Consider the following 14612-nt stretch of genomic DNA (forward strand, 5'->3'; position numbering starts at 1 on the left):
AAGCAAAAAATACATGTAAAGGCAGACTTAAAAATCTGTGATCTGGGAATTATACAGTTTTACCCTACAGAATTTCCTGCCATTTAATTTTTTTTTTTTAGAATTGTAACAATTGTGTTCAACTCAAGTATAATGTTTGATCGATTGGTTGGCTTATTTCATATAATTAATCAAAACCAATGTTGGACATTGTCCAGGCCATTGAGACATTTCAAATCCAGCCCCCAAAATGGCCATAAATCTAAGATGTCCCTTTAATTCAAGCAATTTTTATTTGACAACCATGGTTTTATTTATTTTCCTGACCAGTCAACTCTCTAAATCCTCTTATGTGCTGAGCTTTTTAAGATATTCCCCTGGGTGGTTTTGTAAACGCAAATAATTATCCTGGTTATGAAGGGATTTAAGGAATGCATAGATTACCCAGTTTCACTGACTAACCATACAAAATAGCTTTTATGATGTATTTTCTAAAAAAAAAGAAAAAAAAAAAAAGGAGAAAATGTTGCAGCGCTTGGATAAACATTCATAGAAATGTTTTCATAATATTTTATAACAGTCCAGAAAGAACACAAGACAACAAAGGAAAAGCCATTTTCAGTGATACATTTTTTTATATATTTATTGCAGAATATTTTTTTGGGTGTTGGAAAAGTAAAAAACTAAAACTAGGGCTTGTGCGTAGCAACATTTCCCTGCAGCTGCAAACTGAGCAGCTAAGAATAGATGTATACATTGCATTTCATACAGATTTCAATTATTACAAAACCACTGTGATTGACATTTTGACTCTTCAGCCCCATATGCCACTGGCTGCACACTTCTATCAATTCAATCAACAATTTTCTTGTGGATGGACATATATATGAGCACTTGCAATAAACCTACAGAGTCCAGGAAGAGGGATGTGTGTCTGAAATGTGTTGTGCTATTAACACTTTCATAATCCAATACTAAACTTATGGCACTCTGGTAAATGTATTTTTTATCTATTTGTTACTTTAAAAAGCTGTGTGATAGAGAGGAAGCAGACAAAAGGCATCTTGTTTATTTGTAGTTTGCTATGTGCTTCGTTGTCAGCACTTGTGGGCTCAAGTCTTTTGGAGAATAAGGACAAGCACTTCACTAATAAATACTGTGTTTCCTGGCAAGGAGGAATGTAGGTGTCCCCTCTAATGCCCCCAACTGCCCCCTAACTTGTCTGGCTAAATGACATGCAAGCTACGGAGCACCGTAGGTGCAGGGTGCCCTGTATTTACCACCTGCCCTATGGCAAGTGATAAGGAGCTGTGTTGCTTCTGTCGACCCTGTACTCTTCATCTCAAATTTTTAGTCTAGAGTAGTCATGAGCGAATTTGAAAATTAGTGAAGCGGTAAAAAATCCACAAAAAGTGTTTGTTGCCTTTTTTGTGTCTGTGTCTGCAACCACGTCCATTTTGATGTGACCGTGCCTATTTTGACTCAACCCCGACTTTTTTTTGTGGAAAATATTTGCCAATGCTAAAATGTGGAAATTCGCTGTGTATCCATAACTGGCAAAAACATTTGCTCATCACTAGTCCAGAGTGTGGTGCAGAGTGCAGGTATGTCAACGATGCAAGTGGTTTCTTAATGAGCACTAAGGGGTGTTGTTTGCACTTGAACTTAAATTCAGAGTATTAATAGAGCATTAAAAAGTCAAATATAGAAGGAATATTCATCCACTGAATCGCCTGCTGACTCTTTTGCTCTATAGTTCATTTCAAGGGATAAATTCACAATTTGTAATTGAATCATAAATGCTTATTCATGCTACAGATGTACCCATCTTAAATGCCATATGGCTAATATGTCCATATGAACATCTGCTGCATTTCAGTACATTAGCCTCACCACAATGTAATAAATGGGAGTCATAGTATGAACCTCCTCAGTCTAAGGCTTACCTTGAGAACAGTGGTAAAGACTCACTCACGATAACCAATCAATGCTCTGGCCCTTGCATGGAGTATAGTAAGCAACAATAAGGGCCCCAGCAATTTGTATACTAACTTCTTATCTCACCATCATGTAGAAAGGGGCCGAATAACAACAAGATAACTTTTCTACCATAACCACCTCTATACCATGGATAAAGGACAGCTATTATGTTAGGTAATTTACAAATACCATTCACCTCCCTTTTAATTTTGAGCACTGGCAAAGTGGGGAATTTACCATGGTCTAAGGGACCTGCTGTACAATCTTCCCCCATCTCTCCATACCAAACCCTATTTTATTACATTCTCTTTGCGCTGCCAATGGGACAGATTGAAGGCAGAGATAAGATGATATGATAAGAGGTCCCATGGGTTATGCTTATATTTAAAAAGGGAACATATAGGCAACTTATAGAGCACTTGGTAGACATTAAGATAGAGGGTCATCCATATCCTGTTTAAGAGCTGCATATATAGGTAAACTATAAAAAATACTAATTTTACTTATCATAATACCAAATCAACCAAACCCTGGAAAATCCTTAATTGACATGGTTCATCCTCAGCCTTAAATGGTAACACACTGAAAAAAAACATTTACATTTGGGTAATGCATCCCTGTTTTTCTCTTCCTAGTATTAGAGCCCTAATTACTTATACGCATATCAATATATCTGATACAAATGTACTGTTTGGCTACAGAGTGGTTCTATATCTTTGATAGTACTTCATTTTAAGTGTATCCTTAATATGGTTCTGGCAATAATTGTTATAAACTCGTTTTATGCCAATGTGAATAAAAAGGAAAATCATTCAGGCAAATGTTGTAGCATTAATTAGCAACTATATTTTGTTATGTAGAAAGCACATAATGAAAAATATATATAATACTGTATTAAAACGATAAACCAATTATAGATAGTAAGACTAGCAGGAAATAATAGAAAATAATGAGGGTAATATTCAATAATCAAATAAAAAACTAGAATTGTACTATTGCATTCAAGAAAACAAAATGCCATGAAGAACAGCCAATATGTTTTCTACCTTTTGTAACTATCCTGCATAATTTACTTTTCAGAACAATAAAAAAAAGAAACAAATAACCCTCAGAATAAAAGTTAACTAGTTATACAAGGTTACCCTTTGCAGTAATATGTCAAGTGCTTTGTTCTGCAGGGAGGAAACAGCTGCTGATTTTAATGTTTCGAGGTACAGCTATAGGCAGCAGGGAATAATCCAACAGGTGTGCAGGTCCTGTAGTTATAACTACAGGTAGTTATACTTGCATGTATATTTTCTACCCACCGCTGTATAATCAAACAATATATTAATAGAACAAACAGGGGTCCATGCAGTAATGAAATACAATTAAAAACAAAATAGAGAAATTGCAATCTAAGTGGGTGGTTAACTTAAAGACACAAATAGATGGATAATTGTGCTACAGCTTACAGTGTTTGGCACTGCCTCATAAGTGTCTTTAGGGCTCATTTACTTAAAGGAGAAGTAAAGCCTCCCTCCACCACAGGCACACTCCCTCTATGCACCACCAGATAGTCTGAAGATTTTCTCTTTTAGTGTACCCCATTCAAAATACACAGCAGAGAAATGTGGCTACCTACATAAATACAGCACCATCTGCATTTAGCAGCACTGTTTTATGAATGCCAGTGGGGTAAGGCACATAGGTATGCCCCCACCTGCTTCTGCACCCATCTCTCCTGTGTGGCAATCTGTACCAGATATAAGTGACCGATTTTAGATTTGATGTTGATATATACCAGCTATAGAAAAGTTTTAAATTCTATAAAGTTACTAAACATCAGCTTGTTGGTATAATGGACATATACAGAAGGATCAAACTGGAGTCTTGTACTTCCCAACCCTTCGCTTATACCTATATATATAATTCTTACGAGTACAGCTATTACTTTTTTTAAAAAAACAAACCAGAGATATCTTTAAAGGGCTACAGAGTTTTAATAACTGTTGTGTACAGGTCCAGAGCTAGGGTAAAGCAAAAGAGGCACATGATAGTGCACAATGTTGGAAAGGGATGCTGGACACATACCTCTTCTGTCTGACTACACCTAGGGGCTGATTTACTTACCCACGAACGGGTCGAAATGAGTCCGATTGCGTTTTTTTCGTAATGATCGGTATTTTGCGATTTTTTCGGATTCTTTACGAATTTTTCGTTACCAATACGATTTTTGCGTAAAAACGCGAGTTTTCGTATCCATTACGAAAGTTGCGTAAAAAGTTGCGCATTTTTCGTAGCGTTAAAACTTACGCGAAAAATGCGCAACTTTTCGCGTAAGTTTTAACGCTACGAAAAATGCGCAACTTTTTACGCAACTTTCGTAATGGATATGAAAAACTCGCGTTTTTACGCAAAAATCGTATTGGTAACGAAAAATTCGTAAAGAATCCGAAAAAATCGCAAAACATACGAAAAAGTCGCAAAATGTTCATTTTCGAGTCGGAACTTTTCCAATTCGGGTCGGATTCGTGGGTTAGTAAATCAGCCCCCTAGTTACGGCCTGTCTAAATCTGAGGTCCGAGTCATGTGGGTCACTTGGTGCCCTGAAGCTTAGGCCCAGCTGCTGGTTGTGTACCATAATTACTGTGGTGTGATAATTAATAAAGTATGTTGTGTGCTGTTGTCTAAAATGCATTATTTTTCTGTCCCCTTAAGTGCATATTAATATAAATGCATAGACATTAAGTTTGAAGTGCTGGTCTGCTTAAAACATGCTGGGCATGAGGTATCAGTATCATGATAGCTGGTTTATTAATAATATTGTAATTTTCTAATGATACAAGATGTTGCACTGATATGATATCACATCTGGCTACCCCATATGTGCTGTGTTCCAAAAGTAGAACTGAAACAGGAGCCACATGGTTTAAAAAGATTTGAAAGTTTAAAAAAGGTGAAATTTCATAAATTTTTTTGCCAGTGTTCAGAATTCTTGAAAACTTCTCAAAACTGCAGCACTCTATTTTTTAATGGCGAGAGAGTAATGCAATCAGGGAATTCTGCCCTTAATTGTTTATTATCTTTTTATCTGTGTAGATTTTGATCATTTTATACAATTATAAAATATCTCTAGGGTTAAATAGAAAAGAAATGTCTGCTGTGTAACAGTGTTTCATAAGAAATGAACATAACTGGTTTAAAACATGAAAAATGGAATGCAAGATGGTGGCTTCTATTTCAATTAAATGCACTGGTGTGTGTACAAACAACATGAAGTCTCTCTTGACTAATAAATCATGTATGTAAGAAATTATATTCAAAACACTAGCAAACAGTCAGAGCTGATTATTTGTTCCTATTAAAGGTCAACAAAGAATTTCAGCTAGTATTTTGATGGCAGAAATTCCGCCTTTAGAAATGGTAATGGTGCCCTGTGAGTGGTTCAGAACAGGTTCTAATTAGACAGCACAATAAATGCTTAAGTATCATGAACACTGTCGGTAATTCCTTTTGAATATTATTGTTTTAACCTTCAAGTTACAGTATGCAAATTTGTATGTAAAATAACCCTCAAAAAACAAAATAGTTTGAATGCTGAAAATACGTTTCACAATGACTTCTATAAAAACTCACCAGGTTTTGGTAGAAAATTTTTTCATTCAGTCTTTTTTTCTTATTGCAAAATCTCAAAAAATCATGTTAGGAAAACTCAAAAATGAGATCACCTTTTTAATATAAAATGTTATCTGGTTCCAAGCAAGCAAGTCTAGCCTTTGGCTTAATCCATAGTCTGGTTGCTACAGTCATGCAACAGCATTTTAAGCTTTGTACTGGAGAAGGAAGAATTACAAATACAAATAGTTCAATCACTATAACAAAATAAAAACAAAGACCAATTGCAAATTGTTGGGTAGAATATCACTTCACAATAAAGTGAATAGGCTCTTTGGATGCAGATATTTGGAATGCTAAGCAAAAGGGCATACAAGGATAAGTTTAAATGGTAGATCAGTGCTACCTAAACTGTGGCACTGGTCCACTAAAGCACCCTAGAGAAGTGGCTGGGATGGAGACTCTGCTTGAAGGTTATCAGTATGTCTATTTGCTTTCTTACATATTCCTGCAAATATAGTTTTAGGTCAAATATTTTGGACCTCAAAAGGTCCATACTACCTAGATTAGGTCCATACTACCTAGGTCCATACTACTAGATTTTAAGACAATTTGTCTATACGTTTTTATTTATGTGGATTTAATGACCCAAGCAACCAGGCAGCACTTTTTAAGTCAAAATGGAGGATGAACAGGAGAAGCATGGAATAGAAAGATAAGCAATAAAATTAAGCTGGGGTCAGTGATCCCAACAATCAGATACCATTTTCCTTTGTAGGATGGACATAGACTAAGAAAATAAAAATTAAATAGAAAAATCCCATCTTTAATATGCTAAAAGCTGACCCCCCTTTATGTATCCACATAATATTATTTAAGTACAGTATAACGAGTATAGAATGAGCCCCCCTAATTATTCTACAACATAAAATATATCCACAGTAGTCTGAGGGGTAAGATGCAACATTGTCAGCAGCACATAACTATTGTTTGTTCTACTGCTTGAGATGTTATACCATCAAAAATCAAATGAAAATTTGCTTAGATTAAGCCTATAGTTAATATACTAAAACCTGACCCCCCCCATTCATCCACATAATATCATTTTAGTATAATATGAGTTTTGAATGCCCCCACCTAATTATTCCACTACATGTAATATACCTACAGTAGTTTTTGTTTGGTGGGGGGGGGGGAGATGCAACTTTGTCAGCAGCACATAACTATTGTTTGTTGTACTGCTTGAGGTAAAATACCATCATGTGTTGGGAGAGTGTTGCAGAGTGGAAAAGAATTGTCAAACTGTCAAGTTCTGGTTGCTGTGTTCAAAGAGTCTGGACGTTAAAGTACTACAGAAAATTACTGTGAGATGTGAGATGAGATGACTTTACTGGTAGTTTTTCTCTTGTGATAAGTTACCTATCCTTTGCATATGTCAATTTTGATATATACTATGCTATAATAAAATAAATATGATCATCCAGCATAATTGTAATCTGTATTTAATTAACATCGGTTAACTAAACAGTGCTAATTCCAGAAATCTTAGTATTCCATGGTTTTTCTACAAATTAATAACTACAGTAGAAGAATTACATTTAAACTATAAAACCCACAGAAAAATAAATGCAAACAAATAACCAAAAATGATATAATGATATATGTTATAACTTACATGTTATGCTTTAGCAAATGTTTTGTACAAAACACCACTCAGTGTTACAGTGCAGTTTGACTTAGGTGTATAGGATCCTGCATTTGCCGATATATTCCTCTGTATGTTTAGAAGATGACATTGTGCTGGTGTAAGGGAAATGGAGCTGCTGTCTTATAAGCTGGGTTTAATTAACAGCTCCAATATCTCATTGCTTGTAAGAGGAAGACAGATACATAGAATGAGAAAAGATTGCTAAGATAACTAGCTAGCAATATAGATTAGATCATATACATGTCACTAGCTGCCCTTTGAGTAATGCAAGTTTTTTTTTTTTGGATCAGAATTATCTTAATGGAAAATAGCGCTAATATTGTATTCTGATTTCTTATTACATCAAGAGAAATAAATTGAAAATAAAAGTAAGGTGTATTCTGTTAGACAACCACATATTGGAGTTTGCTTTTACAAACAGGGTAATGTTGAGATAGCAACTAAATGTGCAGGTTAGAACACTACTCAGTCTCTTGTTAAACATGTTCATTTGTCAGTTATTATATTATTTAGTCTGTGTATTACATTGTTATGCCCCTACTTTGTCATTCATGATGAAGCACTAGAAGTATCCAACCTGTGGTACCATAATACAGTTGCTGCTAAAATATATCTCCCACAGTTGATATTCAGGTAGAGGATAGATTATCTGCTCTCTTCTGCTTCACATATATATAGCTTGCTGTCATGAGGGGCAAAAGATGGAAACTGAGCTTCATTAACAGTGACATGGCTGAGAAGGTTAGAAATTATAGTAGCATAATAGATGAAAAGTTTTTCTCCCATTGAGCCAGTTATTATCCCTTTCCATTTTGCTAGCCTTCTGGCCACTGACATTTACTTATTTCATAGTCAAGGAAATAGTTAAGATGTAAGTATGATGTTGTTTCATTATTGTTTAATGTTTCCCCCTTCCCTGCCCTCCCCTGTGACTCTGACTGATTAGTAAGCTAAAACATTTCTTTTCAGTTCTTCCCTCTGCGCTTGATTAACACTGTGCTAATGGCTTTCCGTACATTTGTCTTTTCCTTTCAAATACTAGTCTGTTTACATGTATCTACCAGTTATTCTCCCCCTCCCTCTCCAAGAAAATCTTATCTTTGCTACTGCATTCCTCTATCTGGAATCAACTCCCCCTCTTTTTTCTCTTAACTTCTTTAAATAGAAGGCAAGCCAGCTCTCTGTATAAAGGGAGCATCTGCTGCATGTCAACACAAGTCGAATAGAATAATATATCTTATGGTTTATAATTTTATTAGGCATCAACGTTTTCCTTTTTCCTCCAAATTTCTTTTCCATAATGCTTTTTAGTCCTCTTCATCTCTCTCTCTCTCTGTTTATCCCTTTAACCCCTTTCTTTATCACCTGCTCAGTATAAATTAGGGGAAAAAGTCATACACTTGACACAGATGTGTGTCCTTGTCGATAAAATAACTGCAGCTATAGCAGTCCCAAGGTTAACTTCAGAACAGGACAAGCCATTAGAAACTGAGAATCTGCTGATACCATGAGGTACATTCCACTGCTATTAAACACCATGGACCCCTCCCCCTGCTGGTGAATAGGAGACACTTTCAGAGTGAACTGTTGGAAACTTCCGTGAAAAGTACAAACATTACAGGCAGCTTTAGTCTGGGGGCCCTTTGTAGCGCACTCTATAACAAGTTGCTTGTTTTCTGCTGTTTAATTGCTTATTGTAGTTCTTCAATTTCAACCAATACAGAATATTAAAACTTATGCATTATTACTAGGCTAATACAACAACTACATCATATACATGTATATACAAACTTTAGCATTTGCTGGTACTTGAAGAAAAGGTATGTGCTAAATCATTCACGGAAAATGTTAATGGCGGTGGTGTCATTATTATTATTATTTTACTTTGGCAACTGAATATTCTTCATATAGTAGAATTCACATTTTAAGAAACATATTTCAGTTTGGATATTTTTATGGTTTTATTAAACATTGGTCACCTTCAAAAAGAAAAGGTAATGGCAAAGCATCTGCAAATTCTGCCTGCATAATTTCTTTTATTGACTCAGCAAAGCCGAAGTTAATTCATCTAGCAATTCAGAGCTAGGTTTAAATCACCTTTTTTTTTTTTATTAAATAAGTTATTTTTCAACTGACAGACAAGTCTACTTCTGAAGAGAGGGCATTGTTAAAGGATATTTCTTTTACCATGTCAGTGACTGCATAATTAAAACAGACTTGAGGAAATTTTACATCAGTCTAAGCATTTTAATTCATGTCAGCCTAATGACTAATCAACTATATGATGTAGCTAAATACAAAGTATATTAGAAAATATGTACAAATGTATCAAATATTGTGCCCACTTAAATGTAATAGATGGTATGTAATAGGTATAAGAAACTTTAACAAAGCATTTATGAAGGATAGGAATATTAATTACCAGGAAATGTAAATCAGATTAAACACATTTAGTCTTCAAAATGGTATGCATTGGAATCTTACGGAAATCATTTTAGCTTTTTGTTTGCTGTTGCCTAAAAAGGTAAACAATCTGCCCAATGTCTTCAGTAATGGACAAGTTTAGCATTCAATGCAGGCACTGTGTATGATCAAAAAATTCCTGCAGTGAGCAAAGACACAATCAAATAGGAAGGGAAGTTGGGCTATGTTACACTAGCAGGCAGCTATCCAAGATTAGCTTGTGTAAATCTCGAAACACTTATATTGTGGCTACATGGAAATTTCTTTCATGTGACCAGTGTCTCTATCCCCCATCCTTGTTTCATAAATACAAGATCTGGAAAGAAAAAGGGGCATTTGAGATTAGGAATAGGAAGGTAATCAGACTTCATTGCCTATCTATCTATCTATCTATCTATCTATCTATCTATCTATCTATCGCTTCGTCCACCTTAGGTGACAGGGCAATGAACTTTTTTTTTTATGTCCTTCCTCCATGAGTACTAAAGATCAAGTTTGAAATTCCTTAGCATGATCAATGCTTTTCTCTTAAGTGTGCAATATATTGTTTTTAATTACAAATAGATTATACAAAAACCACATAAGTTGTTGAATATTTACCAACAGGCACATTTCACTTCATGGAAATATTAGGAAACAATGACAAATATAATTTATAATACTCATTTTATGTGTTCAAATTCTTGGCAGGAAAGCCTGGCAATAATGTTCATAGAAATGCTTTATAAAATTATTTTTCACCTATAAAAATACTCACCAGATGGCAGATCAGGAGGAAAATCTGCTGTCCACCAAATTTATCCTGAAAAGGAAGGTAAATCCCATAGTCTTCAAGATGATACAGGGAAAACAGAAAGTGTATGAACTTCAGTCTGTTGAAAAGCTCCAGGACACCAAGCAAAGCAACTCAGGAACTCGGCAAAAGCCACCAGAAATGATCATTCAGCACATAAGGATTGGGAGAAAAACATGAGGAATCAGTTTAGAGCTTATCCTCAAGGATAAATGGAATGAAACGAGAAAACACGCTCCCAGTGTAGCAAATGGAAAGCTATCCTGAAGAAAAAAAAAAAAGCAGCAGACCCAAAAGGCATACAGTTTGAATCTAAACCTAGAAGTAAAATGTTGCTGAGGACTAGGTGATAAAGAGGGAAGTAGAGAGGAGAGCTGTAGTCATCCAGATAGATATAGCAGCTGTAATGATTTAGGGAGCTGGGGAGGATCCAATGAGAATTGAAGAGGCTGTAGACGGATAGGAAAGATATGAAACAGCTACAGAAATTCTGCACTGTTCTCTATGAGCCTCAGCTTACTTCAGGTAAAATGATCTTTTCAGCTTCACAATCCAGCTCATCATTATTACTAATATTGTTCTGTGCTCTGCTCCCCCCTCCCTCATTGAAATCCCTCTAATCAGCAGCAAACTCTTGCTCGCAAACCACAGCCTAACCAAATTCGCAGTTATTTGCACTAAGACTAATTTAAGCCTGTAAGATACAATAAGAAAGACAAAAAGAGGACAAGAGAGCATCCACAGGGTGCCTGGTAGATGCTGAGAATGGAAAAGATTTTTTTTTTTCACTCCAGCATGTTCATTTGCAGAGCTAGTTGCAGCAAGCTCTTGATATCCACAGTCATTTGCAATGCAACAGCAAGAACAGCTTTATCCAGAAACTACACTGCCACAATAAACAGGCTGAATCAGAGTATGTGCTCTCTGCAGAGGCTTGCTAGGAAACACTATAGCATTTTTGATTTGATTATGTTAGCGTGATCCTTTCTACAGCATGCTTAACATAAAGGAGAGAAATCAGATGTCTGCTGAGGACAATAGCAGAGTTCCACATGGTAAGCTTATTCTGTTATTGCCATGCTTATTTCAATGTCAGCTCTCCTATTTTTCGCTGTGGTCATAGATGCACATGCTAATTAATTTCTGTGAAATGTTATATCCTCCCTGTGCCAGATATTATAGCCTTTTGGTGAATGTAAAGCTTACTGTTCAGGCAGCAGGGTACGATAGCTATGCATGTATACTGGCTATTTTCTCATTAGATTGCTTGTGGTTATATAGTACATGTCACAGATAAGCCAGGGTTAACAGCAATTTCTAGGAGAGGCTAAGGCACTGGAACCGTGGAAGGAAGAGAGACACTTGCCCTGCAGCAATAACGATCTTGGTAAGTCAGTGTCAGTAACCTCACAACGTGTATGTATCAAAGGATCTTGTTTTGTTTTGTGCATGTGATGGATTTCTCTATGTAAATAAGCAACAAGCCATTCCCTGATATGAAACTAAAACAAAAGGATACTCATATTTAATTCTATACTAACACAGCACCACCCATTGCAAATCACCATCAGTCTAATCCCCATTTGTTAAAGCTGAACAGTAGGTGCTTGTCTTCCTATCAAGGAGCCCACCAGTGCATACAGTATCTAAACGTGATTGTGATTCCAATGATCTAAGGTTAAATATCTTTGTTTAATGGATGAGGCATTGCTATGTGCAAGAATGTATCACTTTATGCTGAAGCAGTGAAACACAGAATTCCGTACAACACAATTTGTCATCTCTTCCACTGCTCCTAAAAATCAAACCTCACATGTTGGTTCTGGAATTAACTTGTAATAATGCGGTTTGGGCTGTTGTCTTTGAAGCATTCCTTTTAAGAAGGAACATGCATGTGTAATACATATCTGGAGAAATTCCGTGTATCATCTATTAAAAGGATGTTTTATTAACAAGGCTGACTATATGCACTGAGTATTAAATGGATATTTCTTTTTTCAGGATATTCAGTAAGGGAATTGTTCACTTGCCATAAATCAGAGAAACACAGAGGACACAGAATGGATGTCTATGTGCTCAGGATACAGCATTAGCTATCCCAGATACTGCATATACATCAATTGATTTACTTTACACAGCAATAGGGTTTTTCATATCAAGAGACTGTCAACTGTGGACATATTGTTAATGTATCATGTAAATGCCTAATGGAATGCTGTTCTCTCTTTCAGGGACCTATGGCCATATAACTGAAAAATTGAATTTACATTTTGTCATGCTGCAATAGAAACTATAGAATACAAATCTGGAAAATATACTCAAGATTCCGACTGCATGCTTGAAGTGGTTTTGCAATAATAGGAAAATCCAACACATATATATTTCATTGCCAGACTTTATTTATTGTTTATGTTTAACAATGATTGGCTTACAGAGAATGTGAACCCTCTTGTTAGCATTATTGCAAATAATAATAATAATAATATATATGTATAGAATAGTACATGTTGTACTAGATAAGCAATTCTTCTAAAGAGGAAATATCTTATATCATGAATCTCCAACAGGTGGCCCTCAAGCCATTAAACTAGAATCCTCATCATCACCTGATGGCACCAGGCTGCCAGAGGAAGGTGGGAGTTACAGATTAGCAACACCTGTAGAGCCTCTAAAAGGTATTAATTCATTTTTCATTTAAACTGTATGTTTAATATTTAAACAACTCTGGCCTTTACCTGCAACTCTACTAAAATTTCATCTGTGCAAGCTAGGACATTTCTAAACATGTAATGCTTAATTCCATACCACAATACTATGTAATGGGTTTCCATACATTACTGTGATCACCAGCAAAAATAAAAATAGACACAGATGTGCTCGTTTTTATCATGCAATTAAAGTTTCATTGCTCTAATCACCTCTTACTCCTACTGGCCATAGCAGATTACAGACCTGTGAGTAGGAAGTGAAGGTTACTGATTATGATACTGATTAAGTGAGGATTACTGGCTATGCACTGAGGCTAAGATGAGAAACCATTGCACAATGGACTTATTCCTTGCGGACCTTGATGCCAAAAGAACTAAATCCACATACAGTATTTAAGAAACACATTTTATAATTTCTTATTAGTTTTTGGAATGTAGAAATGTACACAATTTTCACTTATGTTCATAGCGATGAATAAGTTTGTCCCACTGGTCAGATGATTTGAAGCCTCGGGAAAAGAAACAGCGGAGAACAAAGTCACCTTTCACTGGATAATTATGTAGTTTGAATAGGGCCTTGTATCCTGTTAATCTTGTGTTAACCCTTTAGTGATATATAACCAGGCAAATTGTGATGTTTATATTATATATAGACAGTAGCTCAACAATTTGCTCTGTGTGAATGATCAGTTTTGCTCAGTTAAGGTGTTAACAGCAACATCATTATGTGTCCCTCATTAATTATAATGTTTAATTGGTATTGGGACAGAATGGTTCAAAACTGCACACGTAGTCTCAAAAAACAATTAAATAAATAAATAAACAACCAATTAGCATTCTAGTTTTCTCTCTTTTAACATAACAAGAACCTTTTAGATTCATGTAGGAATAATTTAGGAGAAGATTGTTCAGTCTATAGAAAGGATTTTTCCCTTTACTATCCTGTGCATAACTTATCTCTGCAAACAGATCATCCCTATTCTGTATATTTGCATTTATACATGTCAGTTGGAGTCACCATATTGATCGCCTTAGCTGATACATTCTCCATTGAAAGAACTCCATGCAGTGTTTTTATTTGGCTCATTGTATAGAACGTTTCAGCAGTGACAGGCAGCATGGGATTTCTAAACAAATATGCGGAAAATAGAAGTTTTATGTGCTCAGTGCCCACACACACTCCTTTGTGCATTTAAGGGAAAACAAATGACTTTTTATGTTACCCTAGATAGCTTTTGCAGGATGTCACCGCCTCAAGTGTACACCCTATATCACATCTTATATTTACACAGCAAGCTAAACATTATTTGCTAACATTCTCCTTGCCACACTACTCACTTCCAGCAGAAGATATATTTTTTTATAAAAGGATGGGAACACAATC

The 14612-nt window shown here is 35.6% G+C and overlaps 1 protein-coding gene and 1 long non-coding RNA gene across 2 annotated transcripts in view; one reads left to right on the top strand and one right to left on the bottom strand.

Annotated features, from left to right (window-relative positions):
• The window catches only part of brinp3 (bone morphogenetic protein/retinoic acid inducible neural-specific 3), a 390081-nt gene extending 379176 nt beyond the window's left edge, over window positions 1–10905 (bottom strand). Inside the window, exon 1 of the mRNA XM_018093645.2 lies at window positions 10485–10905. The gene's annotated coding sequence lies outside the window, so the exon portion shown is untranslated. The remainder of the gene's footprint in view (window positions 1–10484) is intronic.
• Window positions 10906–11411: 506 nt separating this feature from the next.
• LOC116410448 lies at window positions 11412–14058 on the top strand. The gene is made up of 2 exons (XR_004222420.1): window positions 11412–11575; window positions 12752–14058. It is a non-coding gene; the product is annotated as an uncharacterized LOC116410448 (long non-coding RNA).
• Window positions 14059–14612: the final 554 nt, after the last annotated feature.

The sequence above is a fragment of the Xenopus tropicalis genome, chromosome 4 (assembly GCF_000004195.4).
Source record: "Xenopus tropicalis strain Nigerian chromosome 4, UCB_Xtro_10.0, whole genome shotgun sequence".
Taxonomy (NCBI): Eukaryota; Metazoa; Chordata; class Amphibia; order Anura; family Pipidae; genus Xenopus; species Xenopus tropicalis.